We start from the raw sequence: 13,453 nt of genomic DNA, 5'->3' as shown, positions 1-13,453 counted from the left end.
CCCCCCTCAGCCCGAACCGTCCCGCCTGGATGATTGGTTCTTTGGAGCTGCCCGGGTTTCACAACCCTCTCCACCGGTGCCTTTCTTCCCCGAGGTGCACGAGGAGCTGACTAGAACCTGGAAGTCGCCGTTTTCCATGAGATTACGGCCGTTTCAGCCCTCCCCCCTCACCTCCCTCACCAGCGGAGCCGCTAAGGGTTATACGGGGATCCCTCCCGTGGAGCGTGCTGTCGCGATGCAGCTGTGTCCGGCACACGCTCCCTCTTGGAAGGACCGCCCAACCCTCCCCTCTCGTGCCTGCAGACAGTCCTCCGGTTTAACGGGCGCTGCCCACCAGGCATGTGGAGAGGCGGCCTCAGCCCTGCACGCAATGGCGTTGCTGCAGGTTCACCAAGCCAAAGCCTTGAGGGATCTGCACGAGGGAGGACACGACTCGCCTGTCCTTTCGGAGCTCCGGGCTGCCACTGACCTGGCTCTTCGCGCTACGAAGGTGACAGCGCAGGCGATTGGTCGTGCCATGTCCACGATGGTGGTCCAGGAACGCCACTTATGGCTATGTCTGGCTGACATGTCGGATGCGGAGAAGAACAAGTTCTTGGACGCTCCAGTGTCGCAGGCTGGCCTCTTCGGTGAGTCGGTGGAGTCTTTTGCCCAGCAGTTCTCCGCCGCCCAGAAGCAGACAGAGGCGATCGCTCAGATCATGCCCCGGCGCAAGCGACCTGCATCTCGCCCTCCAGCGCCGGCGGGCCCGTCTGCTCCTCGCCGAGGGCGCCCTGCGGCGGCTGCCTCCACCCCCCCCACTAGAACATCTTCCAGGCCACGGAGGGGGAACAGCCGTCGGCAGCCCGCCCCGCCCGCCCCACCCGCTTCCCGTGGTAAACGGAAATCGAAGCGGCCCTGAGACGGGCGACCTGGAATCGGATGGGATCACTCTTCGGGAGACGGTGACGGCACCGCTCCCTCCACCGGTAGAGGGCCGGATGGAGAATCCTTGGTTTCGTTTTGTTTTTGTTCCGCCGGCTTCTCAGCCGGCACCCACAAAACCACAAAAAGAGTGCATTCCTATTCCTTCTCCAGGTCTTCAGAGGATCGAGAGAGATGTGAGCGGGCATTCACATGCTCTTCCTCCCTCTCCTCTATCGCCAGCGGGTGTTCTGAGGAGTTCCAGCTCTCCGCTGAGGAGACGGGACCACCAGCACCCTCTTCGGAGTCTGTGCTCTCCGCTGAGGAGACCAGACGACCGTCACCCTCAGCGGGCTCAGGTCAGTGTCACACACACACATACTGTAGATACTTATGCTGTCCCAGCAGACGTACCGGCAGTACCACCTGTCCCGCTCCGCCGCCCCCCCGCGGGTACCCCGGTAGTGCCGTTAATTCCCCTCGTACGGTCCCTGGGGGCTTGGCTTCAGCTTCCCAGCCCGTCTCGTTGGGTTTTACGCACTGTCCGCCTCGGTTACGAAATACAATTCAACCGGCACACTCCCAAATTCTCGGGCATTCGTTTCACCACGGTGAAAGCGTCCGATGCACATGTACTGCGTGCAGAGGTCGAAGTCCTGCTGGCGAAGGACGCGATCGAGCCGGTCCCTCCAACCGAGATGAGATCGGGCTTCTACAGCCCGTATTTTATAGTACCCAAAAAGGGCGGGGGGTTACGACCGATCTTGGATTTGCGCGTTCTGAACAAATCTCTGCAGAGGAGGTCTTTCAGGATGATAACACCGAAGCAAATATTCAATTCAATTCGCCCCCAAGATTGGTTTGCGGCTATAGACCTGAAGGACGCGTACTTTCATGTGTCCATTCTCCCTCGTCACAGACCGTTTCTCCGGTTTGCATTCGAGGGACGGGCATACCAGTACAAAGTTTTACCGTTCGGGCTATCCCTCTCTCCCCGTGTGTTCACGAAAGTAGTAGAGGCGGCGTTAAAACCCCTCAGAGAGAGCGGCGTTCGCATATTGGCTTACCTCGACGATTGGCTTATAATAGCGCATTCTCGACGGACGCTTGCGAACACAGAGATTTAACGCTTCGGCATCTCGCCCGTTTGGGTCTTCGGGTCAACTGGGAAAAGAGCAAACTCTGCCCCACGCAGAGGATCTCTTTTCTCGGGATGGAACTGGACTCGATCGATTTATCGGCGCGTTTGACAGAAGAGCGCGTCCAGTCAATTCTGACTTGCCTCGGTTCATTCCGAGGGAAGAATGCGGTCCCGCTGAAACAATTTCAAAAGCTCCTGGGGCATATGGCAGCAGCAGCGGCCGTGACACCGCTCGGACTGCTCCATATGAGACCGCTTCAGCGTTGGCTTCACGATCGAGTCCCGAGGAGAGCGTGGCGCGCCGGCATCCATCGTGTAACCATTACACCTGCGTGTCGCCTAACATTCCCCCCGTGGTCGGACCCCGCGTTTCTCAGGTCCGGTGTGTCCATGAGACAGATCGCTCGGCATGCTGTTGTACATACAGATGCGTCCGACACGGGCTGGGGTGCCACGTACGACGAGCTTACGGCTTCAGGGGTGTGGACAGCACCCCAGTTGCACTGGCATATCAATTGCCGAGAGTTGTGGGCAGTATATCTGGGACTTGTACGCTTCGCTACGGAGCTGCGAGGGAAGGATGTACTAGTACGCACCGACAACACTGCGACCGTTGCGTATATCAACCGTCAAGGCGGTTTGCGCTCCCGTCACCTGTCGCATCTCGCTCGTCATCTCCTCCTTTGGAGTCAGAAGCATCTGAGGTCCCTTCGTGCCATTCACATTCCGGGCTCGCTCAATACAGCGGCGGACGCGCTTTCTCGAGCTGCGCGCCCCGGCGAATGGCGACTCCACCCCCAGACGGTCCAGCTAATTTGGAAGAAGTTCGGTCGTGCGCAGATAGATCTGTTTGCGTCGCCGGACGATACCCACTGTCGCCTATTTTATTCACTAACCGAGGGCAGCCTCGGCGTGGACGCATTGGCACACAGCTGGCCTCGGGGGATGCGCAAATACGCATTCCCCCCAGTGAGCTTAATCGCACAGACACTGTGCAAAGTCAGGCAGGACGAGGAGAGCCTTTTACTGATCGCCCCATATTGGACGAGCAAGAATTGGTTTCCAGAGTTAATGCTCCTCGCGACAGCCCCTCCCTGGCGGATTCCCCTGAGGAAGGACCTTCTTTCTCAAGGAGGGGGCACATTATGGCACCCGCGCCCCGACCTGTGGGATCTCCATGTGTGGTCGTTGAGCGCGCGCAAGGTTTAGGTGATTTACCGCAAGCGGTATCTAACACAATCAACGCGGCACGAGCTCCGTCTACGAGACGGGCTTACGCGTTTAAATGGAACCTTTTCGTCACCTGGTGCTCTTCGCAACGCGAGGACCCCAGAGAATGCCCTATTAACACCGTGCTTTTATATCTTCAACATAGGTTAGACGGTAGGCTGTCACCCTCCACCATTAAAGTTGATATCGCTGCTATTTCTGCTCATCACTCACTTATTAACGGCAGAACAGTTGGCCAGCATGATTTAGTTGTTAGATTTCTAAGAGGCGCTCGTAGGCTAAACCCCTCGCGCCCTCCTTCTATTCCTCCCTGGGACCTGTCCATGGTGCTGAAAGCCCTTCAGGCCCCCCCGTTCGAGCCTTTGCAGTCTGTGAGTCTGAAGCTTTTATCAATGAAAGCTCTGACCCTGCTAGCATTGGCCTCAGTGAAGAGAGTAGGGGATTTACATGCATTCTCTGTTGACGACTCGTGCCTTCAGTTTGGTCCTGCTGCCTCAAGCGTAACATTGAGGCCCAGACCAGGCTACGTGCCCAAAGTTCCCACGACTCCTTTCAGAGACCAAGTGGTGAGCTTGCAAGCGCTGCCTCCGGAGGACGCAGACCCAACCATGGCTTTGTTGTGCCCCGTACGCGCACTGCGACTCTACGTGGATCGCACGCAAAGCCTCAGGACCTCAGACCAGCTCTTTGTTTGTTATGGTGGCCAGCAGAAAGGGAAAGCTGTCACTAAGCAGAGGATGTCTCATTGGATAGTTGATACTATCGCCCTGGCTTATAATCTTCAGGGTATTCCTTGCCCCTTTAATTTGAGAGCGCACTCCACACGGAGCGTTGCCTCATCTTGGGCTCTAGCTCGTGGTTCCTCGCTAACAGACATCTGTAGAGCTGCTGGTTGGGCGACACCTAATACGTTCATTAGATTTTATAGTGTTCGTATTGAGCCTGTATCCTCTCGTGTTCTTTCCTCACCAGGGGGAGCACGGAGAACAGTCTCACAGGTCGGCTTGCAGCCTCCAACTGATGCTTCATAACTGTGTCAGTATGGAAGGCCTTCAGAACAAAAATGCGTAATGGTTTGAATTGTTCTTCCTCCGCTGCCCTGGCAGCCTTTGTTGCGGAGCATTGGCTGTCAGCCTTTCACTAGCTGTATCCTCGCGAACCTACGTGTCTGGCTCGGGCTCCACATTGTGTCCCACCGGGTTCCTTTGTGAGTATTTTTCCGTGGGGTTAATCCTACCAGCCCACGTTTCCCTTAGCAGAGCACTGCTTTGCTTACACAGCCACGGCTGTCTTTATTCCTCAACTACGGTTGACTTTCGCCCACCATTAGCCCTTAAGACGGGCGGTGGCTTCCGCAGCGTTCCTATCCCGCTCAGGTAGGGCGCTTCCCAGTCGCTGGCACTTCTGTGGGGTTAAAGGAACATCTAGTGCCCGGCCTTCTGCCTTAAAACCTACCTCCTCCTCCTTAAGTGGAACCGGAGGGCTTTTACGCAGTCACTGGAAGAGGTCAGCCCCTAGTGGCGTTTTGATAGGGATTCCCAATTCGTCGGTCACGACGTGACGTCGTAGTGACCGACTGAAAGGGAACGTCTCGGTTACGGATGTAACCCTCGTTCCCTGAAGGAGGGAACGGAGACGTCACGTCCCGTCGCCACAGGTGCTGCCACCTGCTGTTACGGCCGGTCACACTTTCCGGCTTTCTCAGCGAAAAAGAAGCTAATTTCCTTATTTGCACCTGCTGCTTATATACGCACCTGGCGGGGCGGCGCCAGCATTATGCAAATATCTCAATGCCAAGTTCATTGGCGTTTTAGTAGTATTCGAAGCAGATTGGTCTCTCTAAGCGAGTTCCCAATTCGTCGGTCACGACGTGACGTCTCCGTTCCCTCCTTCAGGGAACGAGGGTTACATCCGTAACCGAGACGTTTCACTAGCTAAATACATCATATGTGTTACACACCTTTGCTCCTCATATGCCAGTCTGACTCCTTGTACTGTGTGTAATGATGTTGCATGTTTGCATACAGTGTAGAAGGATGTGTCCAGCTGCGAATCTAGGATATAGACAAATAAAACAAACATGTATTCAGTCAAAAAGACATATTATAACAATAGAGTACAACGACTATAAATCCTTAGACTATTCATTAAAACGTAAATGTATTACATATTACATGGCCCAACATTAGCAACACACATTATGTGTTTACTTCGTTTCAAAATCTAAGAAAGCTTCAAGTAAATACAACAGTAAAATACATATAACTTTAAACAAATCATCTGTACTTAGAGTTTCTTGAGTTTGATCATGAGAACAAATTTTACTGGTAACAGTTTAGCTGGCATTTGTATTTGTATTTAGCTTAGCAACTTAGCAAGTTTGTAAACATGTCTAAACCAACATCGATTAAAAAAAAAACGATAGTCTGCATAATTCAACATACACATGTGTAAATATGGTACGTTGTTTATGAAATACAGTATTACAACACAAGACAATTAGCTTGCAAGCTTAGCTCTACACGCACATTATGTTAATCTCCGGTTACCGATTACGTAACGTACAGTAAAAGGCAAATAAATTAAAGTGTTCTAGTTTTTCTCTCAATATATAATGTTAAACAGTGAGCTTGCACCATTACAGACTGGTAACCAGACTGGTAATTTGGAATTTTGTAAATATGTATATTATATTGTATATTATATATAAATGTTGCTTTGTGTTGTTTTATCCTCTAAAGCAGATCACATTCAGAACACTGATCCTCCCAATGTTCTTGACACTCATTGTGAGGTGGGCTGTGCTCCAGAGACTGTTGTTGTGTACCTCAATGTGTTTAAATTATCATTTATATCTGTACATATACAGAATATGACAGTGGGTTATAATGTAAATACATAGTTTCTTTTCTTAAATTAGCTTGAATACTGGACCTTTTACACATGAAGTACACGTAGATGCTGTAAATATATATGTATAAAAGGAATAGTGCTGTCAAAATTAGCGCGTTTACGCATGCGATTAATTTGAAATATTTAACGCGTTAAAAAAAATTTACGCAATTAACGCGGTTGCAGTTTTTTTTATTTCCGGTTGTGGCCCATGTGTGTTCAACGTGCAAAGAAATATGGATAAGACCAAGGAAGGAGTTTTAGACGGAAAGTTTCAGTATAAAACTCTGCCGGATGGTTCTGTGGATAAAACAAAAGTAATCTGTGAATTTTGCAAAGCCGAATTTAATTACCACAGAAGTAATTCGTCTTTGGCATATCACTTAAAAGCAAAACACCCCACCGAAACCATCTCTACGGGGCCTCGCCAATGTAAATTGCAGGAGTGCGTTCGTGGTAAAATGACAAGATCTGTAAGTGATAAGGTAATGAATGCTTTGGTTATTTGGATAGCTAAAAACTGCCGACCCATCAACATAGTAGATGACGATGGACTGCGGGACATCATTAGAACTGCATCCGGAGACGCCTCATACAATATGCCCTCAAGAGGAACCATCATGTCAAAAATACACACTTTGTATGACGATGAGAAGGCACGGAGGATGAACACGTTACAGCAAGCGACACACATCGCACTGACAGGGGACCACTGGACTTCTGTGAGCAATGACAACTACTTAGGCATCACAGCGCACTTCGTTGATAAAGAATGGAAATTGCATTCATTCGCACTAACCGTGTCTAAAACTGAGGAACGATAGTACGCTGAGGCATGTGCGGATCATTTTCTCGATGTGGCAAGAGAATGGAAAATCGAGGACAAGTTAAGCACACTTGGCATGACAGTGCTCGTAATATGGTTGCTCCCGCGAGACTACTTCCATTTGAACACCTGCCCTGCATGGCCCACATTTTGCAACGAACTGTCACAGTTTCCATTCACGGCAGTGGATTTGAAAGTGTCCTAGCTAAATGTCGCAAGATTGTTGGGCACTTTAAGCATAGTCCATCCAACGCTCACGAACTAATGGAACAGCGTTGCATGTGGACAGAAACAAGAATCTCTCGTTCAGGACGTTACGACTAGATGGAATTCTACCCTAGAGATGGCCAAGCGAATTCAGCGAAACAAATCTCCACTGACCACTACCCTGGCTCAGCAAAAGAGCAATGTTGCCATGTTGACTACACAGGAGCTCGCCAAACTGCAAAAGCTGGAGGAACTACTTGAACCTTGCAGGTAGATTAATATTATTTTCTCCGTCTCTTGTCTGTTTTCACTATCCCCCAATCTGTGTGTGCCTGTGTGCCCGCTGCCAAGGCATGCTGCGTAAAACAAAAATAAAAATAAGTTAAGATTAGTGTAAAACATTATTAAAAAGGTGAAGAAGAAATAAATATGGTGTTGAACAATGTAATGTAAATAAAATACAATTGTGTGTGTTTGTGTGTGTGTGTGTGTGTGTGTGTGTGTGTGTGTGTGTGTGTGTGTGTAGCACTCTTTGTCTCTGTTTACATTTATATTTGTTTTATCTGTGTAACTCTTTGTTGTGAGTCTTTCTATCTGTTTGTGTTTCTGCCCATTAACATGTCCATCCATTCAGAACTCCAATAACATCTCATGATCTTGGATAAGTTGGTTGATGGTCAAGAACTGAAGGATGAGCTCCAAAGTCCTGATGATTTTCTTGGTGAGCTGAAAGAAGAGGAAGCAGCAGCGCCAGTGAAGACACCTGAGCCGAGGGTGCATTGGAGAAAAAGAGACATTGATGGAAATATTGTCTATGCAAGGTCAAGCAGGAAACAGCCAAAGAAAGGTCAGTATTGTTTATTTTAAATATATATTTATAGGATATACACTGTTTTGGTAATTACTGGTGTATTAAATCAATTAATACTTCTACTTCTAAGGGGCCAGTCACACCAAACGTGTTTATGGCATTTATAGACATATGTTTGAATGATTTTTTTATGGGCATTAAGCGTATGCACGCCGAACGCCTTGAGTTTTATGCTGCTGGCCGCAGCACGCATTTTTGAAGGAGCACTGAGAGCGGAAAAGCACCCGACATCATTCGCGTCTTTCCGTTGTCCAATCAAATGAGGGGAGAGGCGGGCCTTCCGTTTTAGTGACGGATGTTTATCGTTGTTTGGAACAACAAGACTGGAGTCGCTCACTATCTCCTGCATATTTGTGCACCTCTCACCCTCCTTTAAGGCCAGCGCAAGCGCTCTCGTTGTAAAGTTTCTGCTAATATCTGTCATAACAGCAAACTGCTCCTTTTTTAAAAGTGATCAAAAAAGCAGTGTGGCGCGCCTTCCGTTTCCACACGTTTAAAACGCGTTTGGTGTGATTGGCCCCTTAGGCTATTGTCAATAGCCAATCATCTTCTTTCTTTATAATCTGTTCTATTTGAGCATTCTTATTTGCTGTCATCATTTGCATGAAATATAGATAACTAGTAATTGGACGGTTAACAATGGGTTTGGGAAATTAAAGTATTCTAGTTTTTCTTTCAATATATAATGTTAAACAGTGATCTTGCACCATTACAGACTGGAAACCAGACTGGTAAGTTGGAATTTTGTATAAATGTATATTATATTGTATATTATATATAAATGTTGCTTTTTGTTAGGGATGGGCGATAATTTGATTGTGATTGTCATTGTGCATCTCCGTCAGTGAAGCCGGTTCCTTGAAAATTTCACTCAGCACAGATTGTTATCCATGATGAAGAGGGGGTACATCTGTGTAGGTTTTACTGTCCTTCATCTTCCAGGGGCCCAGTAACAGCCAATGAAAATGCAAAACTAATGCACATTTCAAATGGCTGTTAAGCAAAGTCTGATTAGTTTATTAAAGAGAAATTTGTTAGGGCAACTATTTATGGTATGTTTACTAAATAATGCTGAACAGAGATTTCTGACATACATGGAAAGGTGTTAAAAAGCATTTTAAAAAGTACTCACAGTAAAATACCAAATTTCTGTCTAACTCTTAAATATGTCATAGAGATTTGTACAATGAACACATTTACATGGCATTTTGTTCATTAAAGATTGTATTTATTTAATTTCATTACTAAATGTTTTTAAACTACATTGCCCATAAGCCATTGTCATTCTATCCATGGGACGGGACAACATGGCGCTGTATATTGTAGTTCATAGAAGGGTGTAGTACACTATAGGGTTAGGGTTGGGATCTCGATTATCGGGTAATCTCTTTTAACATAGCAATACCTAACAATAACTGACAGTATAACTAACGTCATAACGACACCAAAACATAGTTTGCTAAACGGGTCACTTATTATTTTTGAATAAAAGTTAGTCCAATCAAAGCGTGTACTGTTAACGCCAAGGAAACGTCACACATATATAGTAATCACGTGCACGTCCTTCCTGAAATGTAATGATCAGCACAGCTCTAAATCGCTGGTACGATTATGATGTTCATGTATATACAAACACACACTTAAATGAAACGGAAAAAAAGGTGTTCATAGCAAATACCTATTGGTTTCAATGGTACAAACCTGAAGGCAACAAATATTATATAGGGCCTTGTTGCAGATGCATACTCTATGTGAAATAAATAATACAAAATTTCAAAATGTTTCATTTTTGCTTACAAAATAAAATAAAGTTATTGTAGCATGCAGACTGCTATCAAAACATATATTTTCTGTCCTTTAAAGAATTAGCCAAAAATAAAATGTTTGAATTACTGTTTTACATATGAACCACTACATTTTCATTATTTTATTCTGAATAAATGTAAGTAAAAAATTTTTATAACAATTATAAATGTTAAAGTAACTCTTATCTAATATTGGAATTGAACATGTTTGTGGTACTTATTCATGTCTGGCATACCACATAGTTTAAGTAGACTTACCCATCTTAAAACTGTACTCCAAAAATCTTTAAATATAATGCCTTTGGGAATTTTATTATGGCAAACAGCACTAACTCTCTACCTTATGATCTTGCATGGGACACTTCTTGTCTGCTGTGTAGTTTATGGAAATACAGAGTTTAAAAAAAGACAAAATAAAAAACACTAAAAGAGACTGGGTACTGCAAAAACTTTAATAAAGAACAGCAAGGAAAGGCAAAAATAAGACTTTAATGGTGCTTGATAATGTACAGGTTTAGGCTGTCATGCTGAAAGCTGGTTGGGATGTGGAGACTTGTGCTAGAATTCACTGGCAGGCTCCCAGGTGTCATCCCAGGTTTTGCCGCTGTAATGTCAAAGTGGAGATAATGCCATTAGAAAACAAAGTACAACTTTGAGGTACTTGTACTTAAAGGAAAACATAATTGTTCTCCTTTACTAGACCAAATTACAGCATCATCCTAATATGATACATTCTGACAAAACAGAAAAAATCCCTTAGATCCCAACTTAGATTAATTAATACACACATTCACGAGGCGCTGTACAAAACTTAAAGTGCACGCATTGAAAAAAGATATGTGTGTATTCATTTGTCTAAGTTAAGGTAAGAACATAGTAAAATATTTAAATTTCCTTTAATAAAATGTGTTTTACTACTTGTTACTTCAATGATTAGAAGTGATATGTCCTATATGCAGTTATGTGAATGTGAACATTAGCAGATTTGAGTTAATAGGTTATACTCTTACTAACAACAAAATAAAAATATCCATTGCCATTATGCCATATATTACAAATACATACTTTTCATTGTCTCATTATAAAACAAGCAGGACAGCTCTCTGATGGCATCAGCACAAGCTGAAAGAGATTTCCAATGATGGTCCATCTCTGCAACAAGAATCTTCTGCTCCTCCTGAAGTCTCTAAACTGACACGGTCCTTAAGATCAACAGAGTCTGGAATGCAATTATGAGAAAGTCTTAAGTCACTGAGTTTTCATGGACTCTAGGTTTTGTAACTGGCTTTGCAGAGCTTTTTTGGCAAACAATCACAGATAGCAAGAAACAAAACCAAATCTTTAATGCACAGCTTCAAACACTGCTAACACACAATTCAAAACATCTCAAACAAATTCTACTAATGTCATTACCTTCTGATATCGGCGAGTAAGTGAGATGGCCAAATTGTCAAACTTTTGCTGATTCCAGCACATGGCCATGCTAGGGTCGGCAGGTCTGAGCATCCTGCAAACACACAAAATATTATGTCATCATATTATGCCCCCTATTTATTATATGATTTTATAACTAGTGCAGTATTGCACCTGCTAGTGCAGTTGTTTACCTGCTTGGGTTTTGTGGTCACTGTGATCCTACAGAAAAAGGCATTGCACTGTTCCACCTCCTCTCCTAGTGTTAATTCAGCAACATCCTGATATGCCATACTCCATTTCACCTGGTTAAAAATAAAAAAGAAAGAACCAGATGTTTGCTGATGTTTAATTTATTTTTCCTTACCTCACCTTTAAAATCATGGGCTTTGGTATGAAATACTGAAAGGAAATGAATGTTAAGAAGGTCTTGGAGGTCACATCTATTGTTGTGAATAAAGTATGAAAAGATATTTAAGATTCTGCTTTAACAGGAAAAAAAACAAAGTTCTTTACATTCTTACCATTAATTGTGACCACAGCAACTGTCTTTCCTGGACAGACCCTTGATGACTCAGGTGAACAACCATAGATTTTGTCAGGCATTTTCACAGGTACAAGCCGCACTGAAAAACATCATACAGTAGAAAACATTTAAGATCATTTATTTGACTGAGTAATATAAGATTGTAATGGATCAATGGTTGGAAGCACATTGTTGAAAAAGTACATGAGATATGCTTACAATGCTGACTGACACGGAGTATCCACATACATTCAACATTATACAATGTGACAAAAAGATATAATTGAGATAGTAAAGCATATTACTGTAGCTTAATTATTCTGAAAAGGATTTATGACATATGTTGTACATATACAATATGTACATACACAAAACTTACCACAATGCGAAAGAGCCTTATCCACCACAACAGTTGTTGGAGGCAATGGCTGGAAGAATCCAGCAGTCATGGCATCTCTGCTATGGAGGACATGATGACGTCACATTCAGCACAGAAGAAGGGACGAGGTCGACAGTCACAACACCGGAAAACAGCTGGGCTTCTGCCACAAACATTTTCTTTTGCCACAGCCGTGTTCAGCAGACGGGGTCTCTCTGCCCTCCACCTCTCTGAAAAGAGACTTTGACGTGTGCTCCAGTTTGAGGAAGCCAGAAGAGGATCTCTTGGGTTTCCAGGAGGTGATGCCTCAGAGATATTGTTCAGTGACTGCTGAAGATCTTGTAGAAGACACTAAAATAGTTAAAATAGTATACAAAAACAATACTTTTATATTTCCTTTTTAGTGCTGTCAATCGATTAAAAAAAATTAACTAATTAATCGCACAATCTTTTGAAATTAATCGCGATTAATCGCAATTAAAAGACAAACTTTTTGGATATGTAAATGTAAAACGTAAATAATTAATGTAAACTCAAGACAAAGAAACTATTTAAATTCAAAATATGATTGTTTATTGGAATTTTTGTTTAACTTGTAACACAGATTTTCTCATGTAAACAACATACCTGCAATAAACCATCAATATCCTCCAAATTAACTGTTGGCTTGAAAGCCATATATATTACAGAAATAAAAACAGGCATGTAAGTGCCATTTGAATTTCAAAACAATCAATGCAAATAAAAAACAAAAATGATTTCCATGTTGAATTCTAAGTGGACTGCAAAAAAATTCCAAAGTATAGTCATTGCAAATATGGAAATTGGAAAATAATAATAATAAAGGAATGAATACAAACAATTGTACTCATTGTAACGTTGTATTGCTGAGAGTTGAGAACATTAATTATGAAGTAGAAACTATTTTGCTTAGTCCTCCTTTACATTCAGCCAGTTGCTGAGACAGACCAGTCTGTTGACATTATCAGGGGACAATGTGGCCCTTTTCTTTTGAATGATGTGACCTGAGAGTGAGAACAGTCTCTCACAAGGCACCGTTGTAGCAGGGGTTGACAGATACTTGCATGCTATTGGTGCCAGCCTTGCATGTGTTGCTTCTCTCTTTTTCCACCACTGTAGTGGACAACCCTCCATGTGCAATTTGGGCTCTGCTTTGTAGCGGTTAAGACACTGTTCTATGGACTCTTCATCTGACTCTGAATCAGAAGAAACCAGCAAGAAGGAGATCCTTCTCTTCTT

At 44.3% G+C, this 13,453-nt stretch overlaps 1 protein-coding gene across 1 annotated transcript in view; it reads right to left on the bottom strand.

Annotated features, from left to right (window-relative positions):
* Nucleotides 1–10,325: 10,325 nt before the first annotated feature.
* ddhd1b (DDHD domain containing 1b) overlaps nt 10,326–13,453 on the bottom strand; it is a 336,751-nt gene continuing 333,623 nt past the window's right edge. Inside the window, exons 12-17 of the transcript XR_010531220.2 lie at nt 12,194–12,544; nt 11,813–11,914; nt 11,483–11,593; nt 11,289–11,382; nt 10,941–11,094; nt 10,326–10,479 (exon numbers count right to left, since the gene is read on the bottom strand). The gene's annotated coding sequence lies outside the window, so the exon portion shown is untranslated. The remainder of the gene's footprint in view (nt 10,480–10,940; nt 11,095–11,288; nt 11,383–11,482; nt 11,594–11,812; nt 11,915–12,193; nt 12,545–13,453) is intronic.

This window comes from Paramisgurnus dabryanus, chromosome 12 (genome assembly GCF_030506205.2).
Source record: "Paramisgurnus dabryanus chromosome 12, PD_genome_1.1, whole genome shotgun sequence".
Lineage (NCBI taxonomy): Eukaryota > Metazoa > Chordata > Actinopteri > Cypriniformes > Cobitidae > Paramisgurnus > Paramisgurnus dabryanus.
This window is presented reverse-complemented; position numbering and strand designations above follow the sequence as displayed.